The sequence below is a fragment of the Lepus europaeus genome, chromosome 15 (assembly GCF_033115175.1).
Source record: "Lepus europaeus isolate LE1 chromosome 15, mLepTim1.pri, whole genome shotgun sequence".
Taxonomy (NCBI): domain Eukaryota; kingdom Metazoa; phylum Chordata; class Mammalia; order Lagomorpha; family Leporidae; genus Lepus; species Lepus europaeus.
This window is the reverse complement of record NC_084841.1, coordinates 46,275,274-46,290,006: the sequence shown is the minus strand read 5'-3', so window position 1 is coordinate 46,290,006 and position 14,733 is coordinate 46,275,274. Positions and strand designations below refer to the sequence as shown.

The window sequence follows — 14,733 nt, the reverse complement described above, 5'->3', positions numbered from 1 at the left end:
CTTTTGTAACCATTTGGGGATGTGGAGAGATAAGGTGAACCAACAGATTGAAGATCTCTCTTTCTCTTTCTGTAACTCTGCCTTTCCAATAAATAAATAAGCCTTAAAAAAAAAAAAAGAAAGAAAATGTGAGAAAAGTATCTGGGAGTAAAAATACACTTCTACAGATTGTGTTTTTAGAGCTGTTTTACAAAAGATAACACTGGGGTGTAAAGAAGGTAAATAATTTACCAAAATTTGTCACATGGTTGTTGAATTGCAGAGCCAGTATTTGAACCTCTGATCCCAAGCTCATGCTCTTTGTATTGCTGTAATTTTCAATAGACCAATAAATGGATACTTCCAGAACTTGTTGCTTCTAGCTGTGCATCTAAACTACTACAATGACTTTATAATTTACCTCTTTCTCTCTTCTCCATATTACCCCTCTGGGCTATCAGTGCACTTAACCAATTCCCACAATATCCATTAGCTGGAGGCCACACATTTAAGTATTCAACTCTACTTCCTTTCTCTGTCCTGGAAAGGGTCTACTCCTTCCAGGCCATTTACCGCCTACATACATTAAACTTATTCAGGCCCCAGACCTTCCTCCTACCTAAAAGGAATGCCAGATAACGGCCTCCCTTCGCAACCATTCAAGCCACAGCCTCCGTTGAAGACGTGTATCCAGGTCCCCCTTCTCCCTAGGACCCTGCACACTCTGCTGTGGACCATGTTTCCCGCTCCTTGCTCCAAACTACAGTAGCACTCCCTGCCTGAATGATTCATATGCCACCCTACACTGTCTCTGGGCAGCAGTTGATCATGTGTCTGACTTTTCTCAGAAGGATATTCTGAGTTCCTTCCCAGGTCCAGGCCACTGAATCTTTCATCTTCTTATATTTCAGAGCAACTAGCACTTCAGAGAGGCTCAATAAATATGTATAGATGTTTGGACTGCTCTCATTTTGCAAAAATGAAAGAAAGGAAAAGAAAAGAGGAAGGGTAGAAGGAAGGAAAATTACCCTCTGAGCATTTATCAACTGCATACAGAGGCAGGAGGAAGGGAAAGAAAATGTCAATAGTGGAGATTGCAAGCATGTGGGAACCTACAGAATACATATGTGTATGTTTTGTATTCATCAGACACACAGGTGTAAATAGGAGTAGGACAACATTTTCCAAGTATGCTTCAAGATCTGATAGTTGGTGTATGAGTAAAAGCATTCCAAAATCAAATAGCTTTGGGTAATATTTGCTAAATTCAAATTAGGTAAGTGTCTGTGCTATAGAACTTCTAGCTTGTGGTAGGTTCATGTGGGTTCATGTAGGTTCATCATTACAAAAGGCTGCATATACAACATTCCCCAAGCTTGTTTGATCATAGAACTCTATGAGTAAGGAGACTATTACAGGGATAATGTTCATTGAAACATTCTTTAGGAAATGTTTAGAAAAATCCTTCCAGCATCCTCATAATAAGTGGTGATCTGTCAATAACTAGTGACATACCTTGTATATAGTTTTCATGTGTTGTGACTGAAACAGGCAATGTGGTCCTGTGATGGTATTCTAGATCTAGAGTTGTTTACTCCCATTTAGCTCAGAACCAGTTAATACTTGAGTGTTGATTGTGATGAAAAGAAAATTAATTGTTTTAGGATTGAAAACCTGTAAGAGTAGGATGCCATCGTGTATTAAGTAATTTATTGCAGTTTCATTTATTTAAATAATTCTGTAAGTTGAATCAAAATAATCACCGTTTTGTTAAAAAAAAAAAAAAGAAGTTTGTATTTATTTGAAAGGCAGAGCGTCAGAGATAAGGAGACACAGAGAGTGGGGAGAGAGAGAGAGAGAGATCTTCCATCTGCTGGTTCAGTTCACTCCCCTAATGGCACAGCAACCAGGGCGGGGACAGGACAAAGCCTGGAGCCAGGAACTCCATCCAGTTCTCTTACATGGGTGGCAGGGTCCAAGAACTTGGACTATCTTCCACTGCCACCCCAGGCGTGTTAGCAGGAAGGTGGCTCTGAAGCGGAACAACCAGTACTCTGATAGGGGACGCTGGGACGTGACACTGCCAGCTCTAGAATAGTTACTACTTACTGCCTGAGCACTTTCTGTAAGTCAGATCCAGCTCTATGAGTGTTGCGGTCATTTTCTCATGCATTTCTCAATATAACCCTGTATTCCCAACTTACGTAATGAGCTTGGGTATTTAAATCAAGATAACACAACTAGAACAATGAAAAGCTGGACTTTGGAATCTGGATGACTTAAAAGTCTTTCTGATCTATCATCCTGCTTCCACACGGAGCTATGCAGGTTATAGATTCTCTCATGCATGTTTTGGGATTTTTTTTTTTTTGCTGGGAATTGAAATCTGTTTACATGCTCTAATATAACTATAAAGCATTTCTTTCATTTAACTTTGTGCATGGAGCCAGCCCATACACTAGTGGGTAAGCTCAGTGTACATTGGGGTTGGGAATACTTTCTGACTGCCTGCCTTTGAAGGCGTAGTGCTTCTAACCTTGAGTTTTGAAACTGGTTGCATAATGGACATACACTCAACAAATGCAATTTCTCAGTAGCCCAACATAGCTTCTCACGTATACGGTACTTACAACACAAGTAATGAGAATAAAAATTGGATATAGGAAATTACTTTCTGAGGCTCTGTTCATAACCTGCTTAAAGGGCCTAGTGACTAGGAACTTTTGTGTGGGTGTTTTTCCCCTTGACTCAGCTTTTGTTTCTTTAAATGGAGTGAATGTCTCTTTGGCATTGTTTTCCCTGAGGTAGCTCATAGTGAAGAAAGCCTAAGTGCTAAGCAGAGATTTATGAGAAAGTACAAAAAGGGAAGGAAGAAGGCAACAGTAATGTTGATCCTGAATAAAGGATTCTGAGAGCAGCATTGATCAAAACAGTTCCTTTCTCTGCTTCATTCAGAAAAGAATTATCAACCTGGAGTTCTTGGTGATTTCAGGGAGACCCATGAACACTTTGAAAAAAATCTGGATCATATAAATTCATGTTCAGTTTTCTGGGGATGTTTGCATCCGATTCTCAAAAGATTTATTAGACTTTCAGAAAGGTTGAAAGCATTGTGCCTTAAAGTGCAAAGAATCATAAATTATACCTACCCCCACTGCCCACTTTATATGCAAAGACTTAGGAAGGTACTCCTGCTAAGTGAGAAGTTGGGACAAAGATCAGGAGATGAGGATGATGGTGTGTGCAAGATAGAGTAATGTGCAATGAGTCAAGTAAACTCTGTGATAAAAGTAGATCCATGGTATAATGTGGCTGGGAATTATAAAGGTTAAGAAAGTGTTTTTTAAGAGACAATAGTCATGTTCTGGGCCAGCGCCATGGCTCAACAGGCTAATCCTCTGCCTAGCGGTGCCAGCACACCAGGTTCTAGTCCCGGTTGCCCCTCTTCCAGGCCAGCTCTCTGCTGTGGCCAGGGAGTGCAGTGGAGGATGGCCCAAGTGCTTGGGCCCTGCACTCCATGGGAGACCAGGAGAAGCACCTGGCTCCTGCCTTTGGATCAGCGCAGTGCGCCGGCCGCAGCATGCCGGCCGCGGCGGCCATTGGAGGGTGAACCAACGGCAAAGGAAGACCTTTCTCTCTGTCTCTCTCTCACTGTCCACCCCATCAAAAAAAAAAGTCATGTTCTATGGAAAAATTTAATAAAAGTCTGAAATTCAAAAATCTTTTTTTTAAATAAAAGCTCCAATAGCAGAGTGTATATGTGTATGTAGAATCCAGGGGTGATAAGTAGATAGCGTAGGTATGTCTTACTAGTCTCATTGAGACAGCATAAGCAATATTGCCTTCTGTGGTATTGATGGAGAAATAGGGGTTTAAATATTGCTGTTAGGGGCTGGTGTTGTAGCATGATGGGTAAGGCTGCTGCCTATAGTGCTGGCATCCCATTTGGGTGCCTGTTCAGGTCCCAGCTGCTCCACTTCCCATCCAGCTCCCTGATAATGGCCTGGGAAAAGCAGCAGAAAATGGACCAAGTGCTTGGCCCCCTGCAACCCACGTGGAAGACTCAGAAGAAGCTCCTGGCTCCTGGCTTCTGCCTGGCCCAGTACTGGTTATTGTGGCCATCTGGGAAGTGAACCAGTAGATGGAAGATTTCTTTATCTCTCTAACTCCTACTTTCAAATAAATAAATATGTTAGAAAATAGAAGTGAGCTCTTCAGACTGGATTGAGCTTAGAGCAACAAGCGTAGGTAGGAATTTCAGCTGATCTTCCCCTTTTAGTTTGCATGGGGAACCCATCCTGATCTTGGTAGGATTCACCTGTTTTCCCCAGGCTTCCTACCAGTGTGTTAATGCATTCTTGTGAAATTTCTCCTTATTTTGTAAACACTATTCTTTATATATGCTGTAACACTTGCTATTTGGATTTTAATATGAATATTTCACTTGGATAAAACACTACAGTCTGCTTAACCATTTCTAAGGTCTAGCTGTGTTAGTTCCTGGTACCTCTAAAAAGAGAAGGAGTTTGAAAGCAAGAGATTGAAAACAAGAGGTGAATACTTCTAGGGAGCCATACCCAGAATTGTGTTTCTGCTTAAATCTTCCTTGGAAAGAAATATTGCTCTTTGCTAGAAAGCAAGCATGCTTAATTATTCACATACAAGTGTTTGTGGAGCACCTCTAAATGTCAGGCATGTCCTAGGGACTTAAAGAAAGGCCTAGAAACAGATACAAAAGTGATGTTAAAAAAAGCCATCCACAGAAGCCAGCATGTTGGGCCAGGTGGACTCAATCTATTTCCAGGTGGGATTGGCTATGAAGGGCAACCTTAGATGGGTTAGTGAATGAAAGCAAGTTTGGAAAGGTATTGAAAAGCCAGCTATGAAAGTCCTTATGTTAAATGGTGACATCGTCATGTTTGGTCAAATAAGCTAGTCCTCAAAGGTCAAGTATCATATGTTTTCCCTGATTTGTGGTAACTAATATGTAGAGTACAAAATAAATGTATATGAGTGAAATTGAAAGTTTGAGATTTGATTATTGTTTATAGCCCTTGTTTATACTCCTGAGAAACAGTGGTTTTTCTACTTCCTACTTGTTGGATTCTTCATTTAGTGGAGGACTAAGCTTGTGAGTATAAAGTAGATTGAAAGTATGTCATTGCAGAAACAAAAATAAGAAGGGAAGGAGGAGGGAGGGTGGTAGCAAGAGAAGGAAGGCAGGTAGGATGGGAAGTATCATTATGTTCTTAAAATGGTATGTATGAAATACATTAAATTTATTCCCTTTATATAAATAATTTTTTTAAAAAACTAGTAAGTAGGAGGGAGTTTGCAGAGCAGGTTCTTGAATAAAGGAGTAACACATTGAAAATGAGATTTTAGGAATATTATTTGAACTTTTTAAACAGACTGGTGGTAAGAACAAGAGAACACAAGGAGATTCAGTAGTAGGCTCTTAAATTACGAAATACATAAATGAGGATGTGGCTGGTGGTGGCAGTTATAGAAATTAAGAAGAGATTGCTAAGTTAAATGGCAAAGTATTAGATGGAAATATGGTTGAGGCAGGAGAGGAGATAAGCAGAATGTAAATATACTCTAAGATTTTCCATTTATCCATAATATTATTTATTTGAATATCTCATCTTCAAGACTAAAAGTTCCACATCTGGTATAAAGTGAAGCTAAACTCATAGAAATCCTGAAGTATGTTATTGGATGGGAACTTTGATGGCATGAGATCAGTTCAGGAGTTCCCTGTACAATAATGGCTGACACCATCCAGGTAACTAATAGTGGACATCCCTAAAACCCACACCAAACCCAGATAATCTAACCCAGCTTACTCGGAAATATTTGTCACCTTATTGAAACAACTCCCCAGACAAAAACTTCCTTATTGGCATTCTTCAAAGTCTTGTGTTGTTGAAATTTAGAGGGAAAATTATCTTGGCCTAAACCTGTGGGTAATTATGGTCTGTCTTGAATATCAATGGCAAATCTTAATATTTGTCTTAGTCAGCTCAACCAGCCATAACAAAATACCATAAACCGAGTGACTTAAACAAGAAACATTTATTTCTCACAGTTCTGAAGGTTAGAAATCGGAGACTGTGGTGTCAGCATGGTTGGGTTCTGGTGAGGGCCCTTTGGGGCTGTACAGTGCTGATTCCTTATTGAATCTTCATGTGGCAGAAAGAGCCCTTCTTTTAAAGGCACTCATTTCCTTCACAAAGGTTACAAACATCCAGTTCATAACAGTATTCTCCTCTGGAGTTCCTTCTCTCTGCTGTTATCAGGTGGTTCTTCTTCCTTCTTGCAGCTTCCTCTCCCACTCTGGGCATTGCTTTGGATTCTCTGTTTCTGTGGCTACTAGCATCCTTTTCCAATTCTCCTTTCATACCATTCCCAGAGGAATTCTTCTGAAAAGAAAATACCATCATGTGAATTCCTAGCTTAGAAAATATTTTTTCAGGATTTATTTGATAGGCAATGGTGGGTGAGAGAGAGAAAGAGAGAGAAAGAGAGAGAGAGAGAGAGAGAGAGAGAAGTCTTCTATCTGCTGGTTCTTCCCCAAATGGCTGAAACAGGTGGGACTGGTTGAGACCAATGCCAGGAGTGTGGAACTCCATCTGAGTCTCCTGAGTGGCAGGGGCCCAAGTACTTTGTGCCATCTTCTGCTGTTTTCCTAGGTGCATTAGCAGAGAGCTGGATTGGAAGTGAAGCAGCCGGGACTTGAGCTGGCACTCACATGGGATGCCAGTGTGCCAAAGTTTAACCTGCTGCACCACAACATGGGCCCTAGCTTAGAAGATTTTTCTAATGACTCTGAGAAAAAAAACAGTAACTGTCAGTACAGCATACAAATCCTCCAAAATTACTTCTCCACTGCTATTTTTGTCCATTATTTGATGTAAACTTTACATACTTATCAGCCTATAGCTTCCTTAATCACACAGGTTCTCCAGCAGTCAATGGCACATGTGTGCCTCATGTCTCAAATATCACTTCCCTTCCTTTACCTGATTAACTCTTTAATTTACCATTAGAGACTCAGGGCTGATGCTCCTCCTTTCAGAAAGCTTTTCCAGATCTTTCCCAGGCTGCAGCAGGTGGTAGTTACCCTGTCCCATCCCTGCCCATGCTTGTATGGTATCTATACCTACTGTCTGGTTATAGTACAACTTATAAACATACTGCCCTATGAGTGTCTTCCTCCTATGACCATGAGCTCCTTGAAGCCCAACGTTGTTTCCTTCTCTTTGGTGTACCCAGCACCTGGTGCAAAGCCAGTATTCAGTCTGCAAGGGGACTTCAAGAAGTTTGTGAAAAAATAGAATTAAAAGGTAAGTTTAGGAGATGGCTCTGTGGAGTAGTAGGTTAAACTTCGGCCTGTGGAGCCAGCATCCCAGCTGCTCCTCTTCTGATCCAGCTTCCTGCCACGGCCTGAGAAAGCAGTGGAAGATGGCCTCTGCACTCACATAGGAAGACCCGGTGGAAGCTCCTGGCTCCTGGCTTCGGGTCGGCACAGCTCCAGCTATTGTGGCAATTTGGGGAGTGAACCAACAGATGGAGGATCTGTATCTCAAACAAATAAATCAATCTTAAAAAAAGATAAGTTTCATGTTGGAAGACAAAAATCTGCAATCTATACAGTTATTCATAGTATGCATTTTTCATAATTTTTTGGAAGAACCCCCTTTATGTTTATCATGATGAAAATATCAACCTAACCAACAGAATATAAACTTCTTGTGAATGAGAGGGAACTGTTGACTATGTTTTTCATGGTTAAATCTTCATTATTTAGTGCAGTCTAGGCATATAACATGCATGTGTTCTGAAAAAATTGTTCAACAAATCAATGAATTACCCCCAAATAAATAGCCTTTCCTATTTCTATCTTTGCCTGGGAGAAATCACTTACATTTTAACCATAAATGAAATGAACATCAAAAGAAACCTAAGTTTTTTGTATGAAGAGATCACTGGTTAAAAATCTATAAGTTCTACACTGAATTTAGCAGCAAGATTTTCCTAAAGCAAATATATAAGGTACATAAATGTATTCAGACTGAATCCATACCCCTTATAACTTGAATTTCTTTTTTTTTTTTTTTACTCATCACCCTAAAAATCGTTTCAGGTAACTATTCCCTTAGTTATTAATTGATATGCTCACTTGAATTAATAGGATTATTTGCTTTTAAGTTGGAGACGTAAGGGGAAAGAGACAATAAAATGGAGGAAGAGGGAAAAGAATTTATTAGGTTATGAGCAGATTATTTTTAACACAGGTTATTTTTAACTCACATTCCCTCACTTAAGCTATAATAATTACAAGGTTCTTATTATTGTCTCCAATTTATATATGAAAAAAAGTGCCAGAAAGATGAGGTGATTTTTTTAAAAAGATTTATATATTTTATTTGAAAGGCTGAGTTACAGAGAACCTGAGGCAAAGAGAGAGAGAGAGAAAGAGAGGTGTCTTCCCTCTGCTGGTTCACTCCTCAGATGGCCACAATAGGCAGAGCTATGCCAATCCGAAGCCAGCAGCCAGGAGCTTCTTCTGGATCTCCCACTCGGGTGCAGGGCCCAAGGATCTGGACCATCTTCCACTGCTTTCCTAGGCCACAGCAGAGAGCTGGATCAGAAGTGGAGCAGCCAGGACTTGAACCAGTGTCTATATGGGATGCCGGCACTGCAGGCAGCAGCTTTCCCCACTATACCACAGAGCCAGCCCCAAGGTGAATTTCCTGGGATTGTGGCCTGTATGTAGTGGAATGGGGATTGGAACCCTCTGCTCTCAAGTTCCCTTGAAGGAATAGTACTCTGTTTCACTTGGAGCCCTCAACACAAATGTCTGGCTATACCTGGCTCTAACCCCAGTTCCTTGAACAAAAACCCTCCATATCCTAGCACTGAATTCCAAAAGCTTTCTTCTCTTTTAGATGTTGTTTCTCTCCAGTGTCGGCTTTGGCAGACATTTCTGCTTCTGGTCTTTAAGCTTAGTCCCTTTGATAAATTAAAACAAAACAAGAAGTATCTTTTACTCAGCATTTTATGCCTTCTGTAGCTATATTAAAGACGGGGGAGGAATGGGAAAATTCACATCGTGGAGTTATCTTGTAGGCCAAACTCCTTCTTTTCTCTTATACACACACAGTCCTTGCTGAACAACCAGCATATTCTTCCCTTTTCCTATGTAAAGATGCACAGATCATTCCACCCAAAGCAGACTTCCCCAAAGTCTCACTTTCTGTCCTGAGCTGCCTTATCACTTTCTTGCAGGCAGGCTTTCCATAAAAGAAATTCTGGTGAATACAGTTTTGTTTTGTTTTCCCATCTCATTATAGTGTGATTAAAAATTCACTGACCAGAATGATGCAGGAATTGTCTGTTCTTTATTTTCATGTTATCTTAAAGGCAGACACAGTTACACACAGAGATTCACACCATCACAAACACACACACACAATCACAGATACACACACATAGGTATCTTCTATTTCCTTGTTCACTCCTGAGGCTCCAGAAGCCAGGAGCCCAGAGCTCAATCCGGGCCTCCCACATGGGTGGCAGGGATCCAACTATTTAAGTCATCACCTGCTGCCTCCCAGGATGCTCATTAGCAGGAAGCTGGAATCGGGAGCAGAGCTGGGACTCAAACCCAGGCACTCTCCTGTGGGATGTGGGTGCCCCAAGCAGCAAAGTAACTGCTGTGCTCAATGTTCACTCCAAAAACTATGGTTTTTAAGAGCAAGAAACCTCCTCCCTTCTCAGGTCACACTGAGCAGTTCTTCTATTCATGTGTGACATATCTTAGGAACATATGCCCATTAAGTAAGGATCTTAATATAGACATTATCTTACATAAGGATAATTATCAGGGAAGTAAATGGCCTATAAATTACTTGATTTTATTCTAGTAATAATATGGACAAAGATAATGGTCTTGCTGACTTCATTCAACCTTGCCTCCTTCAATCCCATTTATTGCACAGTCCTAGAATTTTCCATTTACAGTAAAATCAGATCGTGTATCTCAAGGCACTCAGTATCACTCAATGATTACCCTTAAAAATGTAGTCCAAAGCTCCTATCTTCAGCTACTGGACAAGACTTCCATGGCCAGTGTCTGAGGACTTCTCCAGCCTCTCTCTGCCTGAGCAAGGCTCTACTCCTGACAGTTCCTTTTTCAAGACACACGTACACATACATGTGTTTGGTTGACCATAGGTCCTTTGTGTACCCATATCATTTTCTCTTAAAAAATCCTTCCGACCCTTGTGTCCTATTTCATTCTGTAGGACTCAGTCTTTGCCCATTCTACCTCTGCCTGAGTCTGGATTAAACAGGCCTTTTATATGTCCCATAGTCCCAGTGCGTCCTTCTCACAGAGCGCTCTCTACAATGTGGTCTACCGGTTAGTTCTCCTACAGGAATCTAGGCTTTCCTTGGGTAAGGGACACATTAACTTGGTCATATATATATATATATATATATATATATTTTTTTTTTTTGCAGATTCTACTAAAGTACATGATACATACTTGGTGCTATATAAATGTTGAGTTACTGATGGGAAAAGAAGTCAGTGAAACCCAATCCTGTGTGTATTTCATTTAAAAAATTCTACGAGAGCTACAGGCAGCACTAGAAAAAAAAATGTAGATAGTAGGAAGATTAAAAATACTCACAAAATTATGCACATCTTCCCTTTGGAAGTTATTTGAAGTACTGAGTGAAATTCTATGTATTTTGTAAGATTTTAAAATACTTCAAAACAAGAACATGATGCCAGAAATACACTTGGAAATGAGAGCAGCTTGCCACTGGCAAGCTCTGCTTGAACCTGTTGTATGTACACATTGAAAGAGAATCCAAGGCCTTTATGTATTTCCCATCAGATAAAATGTATAGAGGAAAAAAGTTAAGTCAGCAAAAGTCAGAGCGAACCTGCACAAATCTTTCATTACAGCAAAGTCAGAGTCACTAGCTCAAAGTAACCCAAGGTGAAATAAAAATCATTTCCTCCAGTTCTACCCCACTTCAGAAGCTATCAACCCTTTCCTTAGGAAGAAGGAATTTGGGTGGGAATCAAGAGCGAGAAACTGCACTTGGTTATTAAGACATATATATATATAGAGAGAGAGAGAGTGTTAAGTATTTGTACTTAGGAGCTATTTCATGGGAAACTACACTTGGTTATTAAGATATATATATAGTTAAGTATTTGTACTTAGGAGCTATTTCATGGAGTTGTTTTAATTTAAAATCAATTTGAATCACTGTTGTTATTTTTATTATGATTATTTTTCTAATTAAGGGCAAAGCAAATGGTACCCAAAGCAAGTACTGACTTTTTGCACTTTTTCTCTTCATTTATACCATGAGAACTGTCTAGGAACTGTGGCACTTAATACAGTCCTTTAGCCTTTCCAGTGCTGGCAAGGAACCAAGCCCCACCCCCTCTGTAGAGAGGGTCCTTTTACCTCAGTGGTCAGCATCTCTGTGAGCTGTGGGCAAGCAGAACGAGCTACACATGTCACAAGAAGGCGACCTCAGCCTCCAGCCAGCTGTGGTGGCTCCGAGGCGGTGACTTCTTTCCTTGGCAAAGGGAAGCTGCTGCCTCAGCATCTCCCCCTGGAGCTCCTGGCACGGTGTCAGGCCATGTGTCAGGGGAACCCTTGCGCGCATCACAATGACGGAAGCCAAGCGCTGGCCGGCCAGAACTGAGGACTGTTTGTTCACTGAAGAGGCTGAGCAGAACCCCGGGTGTTACATAGTTCAAGGGTGTCCAAGTAAACGGATGCTGCTGCAGGAGAGACTTCCAAAGGCTCAAGTTATTTCTTGGTTGCTTTTCCAGAGCCCTTTTGCTGGCCTTTGTGGAATTTACTCAATAGCTTGCACTTGGGTCTTTTCCTCTTTTTATTTCCTTGACTTAGCAACATTTTAGATGGTTAAATAGACAAGTTTTCATGTATTTTGCAGTAGGGCCACAGTGTATGCTACTCTCTGGGAGGGGGAGCAGGGGAAATATTTTATTAATATATGGAGTATGTGTTCTTTGTCAACGTCAAAATTAACTGCCTCACTGTTTCTGTGCTGCTAGCTATAGATGACAATAGGTGTGCTCTTTGGAGTAGTGACTCAGTTTCCTGTAGGATAGCTGGCAACTCCACATCGAGAGGTTGAGGGGGTTTTTTGTTTTTTGTTTTGTGAGTGTGGTTTTTTTTTTTTTTTTTTTTTTGGTTAAGCATGAAAAGGTCAGTTACTCAATGTCTTAGAACATTTGGGGTTAAAATTCCTAAAATGGAACTTTAATAGTGATCTGAAAACTGTGGCTAGGCATATTGCCTACTAACCTTGGAACTTAAAAAAAGTAATATTCTCAGCCCTATGCTACTATCAACAATAATTCTTTCATAGTTTTATCAAATAAACTTGTTTACTCTGTTGTTTGTAATGTCCTGACTTGGAAGTAGATATGCTCAAGGTCATTCTTTTCATTCCTCAGATTTATACCATGTATGCAGAAGATTTAGAAGTCAAAATACATGTACACACCACATTATAATTGTACCCAAATCCTGCCAAATGACTAATCTATGCCTTAGACATAAAAGGGATCTTCTGAATGTAATAGTCCCTTTTGTCACTGCAGTTCCTTCTTAAGAGCAAATTCTGTACAAGAATCTTAAGTGCACCACGTCTTAAAGCATTAACCTGACACTTTCCTGAATTATTTTTCCACATTAAAAAATAAAGAGTGAAATACAATATGTGGAGCCACGACCTGGTAGGTCTGGGACAAGGATTTGTATCGCCAATTTCTCGAGAGCTTTGGGAAGTTGATGAAAGTGGTGATGGGGGGAAAGGGGTGCATTTTATTTATGTGCTGGGAGTCCCTGGGGCTCAAGCTTTGAGACAGTTGCAGGGCAGGGGAGAGGAACGTAGGAAGTGGAGCCTTAGAGGGGAAGGTGGCTTCCTGCTTTCTGCTGAAACCAGTGGCTGAAAAGATGGCCCTGGACAAGTGCCAGACACACTGGCTGTGTTTCCTTAACCCCCTGGATGTGCTCACTGTGCACAACTCAAATGAACAAAGAAAAGTTAAGTTCCTGCCCCCCTTATGTATACAGTAGAGAGAGGGAGAAAGCAAAACTATATACCAGATGCACTGCTATGGTAACTAGGTAGTTACGTTCACATATGGGAGGTTTTCAGTGAAGTGAAAATGCTTGTGTTACAACAGAGGCTGACTTATTGTTTGTGATCTGTAGGGTATGAGATTGCAAGGGACTTTCTATGCCTGTGTGGAATGTTTCATTTTTGTAGCAAGCATGTAATATTTTTATATTCTTGTGATCAGGAAGAACTCGAAGTGTATTTTACACTTACCAAAAAGTATCCTGAAGGTTGTTCTCCTGGTTAAGAAAGAAGTCTTCAGCTAAGTCCCATACACCTGGCAAGGTTTAGGCAATTGCTTGTTCACCTGAAGTATAGGTTTAGAAGTTGATGTAAAGCAAGAGAGAAATAGGGGGGGAGAGAGGGGAAGGAGAGAGGGAGAGAGGGAGAGAGGGAGGGAGTGAGGGAGGGAGGGAGGGAGAGAGAGAGAGAGGGAGGGAGGGAGGGAGGGAGAGAGGGAGAGAGAAATGAGAGATAAAGGGAAATTTTAAGCTAGAGTCTCAGAGTGAATAGCAAACTCTCCAAGATCCTAGATAACAACAAGCCACGTGGCACATGTAACCAATACTTTGAAAGTTACTGGAACCTTTACAAATTTTATGTTAAAACCTATCTGAAAACTACCAGGAGCCTGAGATCCAATCCATGAAATTCTTTGTTCCCCCAGCTAGAGTACGGAATCTAAATTTCAAGGGCATAATTTCTCCACCAATACTTGTCCGTGGGAAGACAAAGAAAAGGTTTGCAGTGTCTTCTTTGTCGTTGACAATGGCCAGGTTTTAAAAGATGAACGTGCTGGGTGGTTTGCTTCTGTCTCCCCACGCCAATGGCGAGACGCCCTCAGCGCACAACTGACCAGCGGAGGGAGAGTGCCCAGGGTCCGTCCCCTGGGTCTAAACGGAACCCTCTACCTTATGAAGCCTGTGGGTTTAGAACGTCCCGTTTTCTCCCCTTTGTAGTTAGCTCGGCGCGTGTTTGTAGTTTGGCCGGGCCTGGTGGCCAGAAGCACCCTCGCAGGCTCTTCCTTGGCACCACGAGCCTGTCGTGGGCTCTTGTGCAATTCCACAAAGGAAGCGCGTATGCAGGACACGTGTGGAACTCTCCCTGCATGTGGCGCCTTCACGTTGCTGTTCCTTTAAGATAACTCTTAGGCAATCCTGCTCCAAAAAACGCAACATACTGTCAAATCTCTGAATGCCAAAGCGTCCAGACCCCAAGATACTGTCTGTCTGGTTTGCGTGTTTATGTCCACCCCCAAATCTAAGTCTGGTACTGTTTAGAAGCTGCGCTGGGCGGTGGAGGAGCCAGGTGTTTGTAGAAATGCCATTATCCTAAACCCTCAGAAACCCTAAAGCCCTAACTAACTCCTCGGGCACGGCTGTGCGGATCCCCAGCAAGCTTTATTTGTGGCGCCCGCCGCGTCCTCCCGCAACACCTCAAGGAGGCCGAGAGGTTCTGGCAGCCAGGGCCACCGCGAGGGGCTGCGCGGACCGGCGGGGCGCGCAGGGTCCCCGCGGGGCAGGTGCGCGGCCGCACGCGCCTGCGCGCCGGGTCCCGCTGGAG

The 14,733-nt window shown here is 41.7% G+C and overlaps 1 protein-coding gene across 4 annotated transcripts in view; it reads left to right on the top strand.

Annotated features, from left to right (window-relative positions):
* The window catches only part of PDE4D (phosphodiesterase 4D), a 1,616,992-nt gene that overhangs the window by 1,543,952 nt on the left and 58,307 nt on the right, over positions 1-14,733 (top strand). The gene's annotated exons all lie outside the window — the stretch shown is intronic.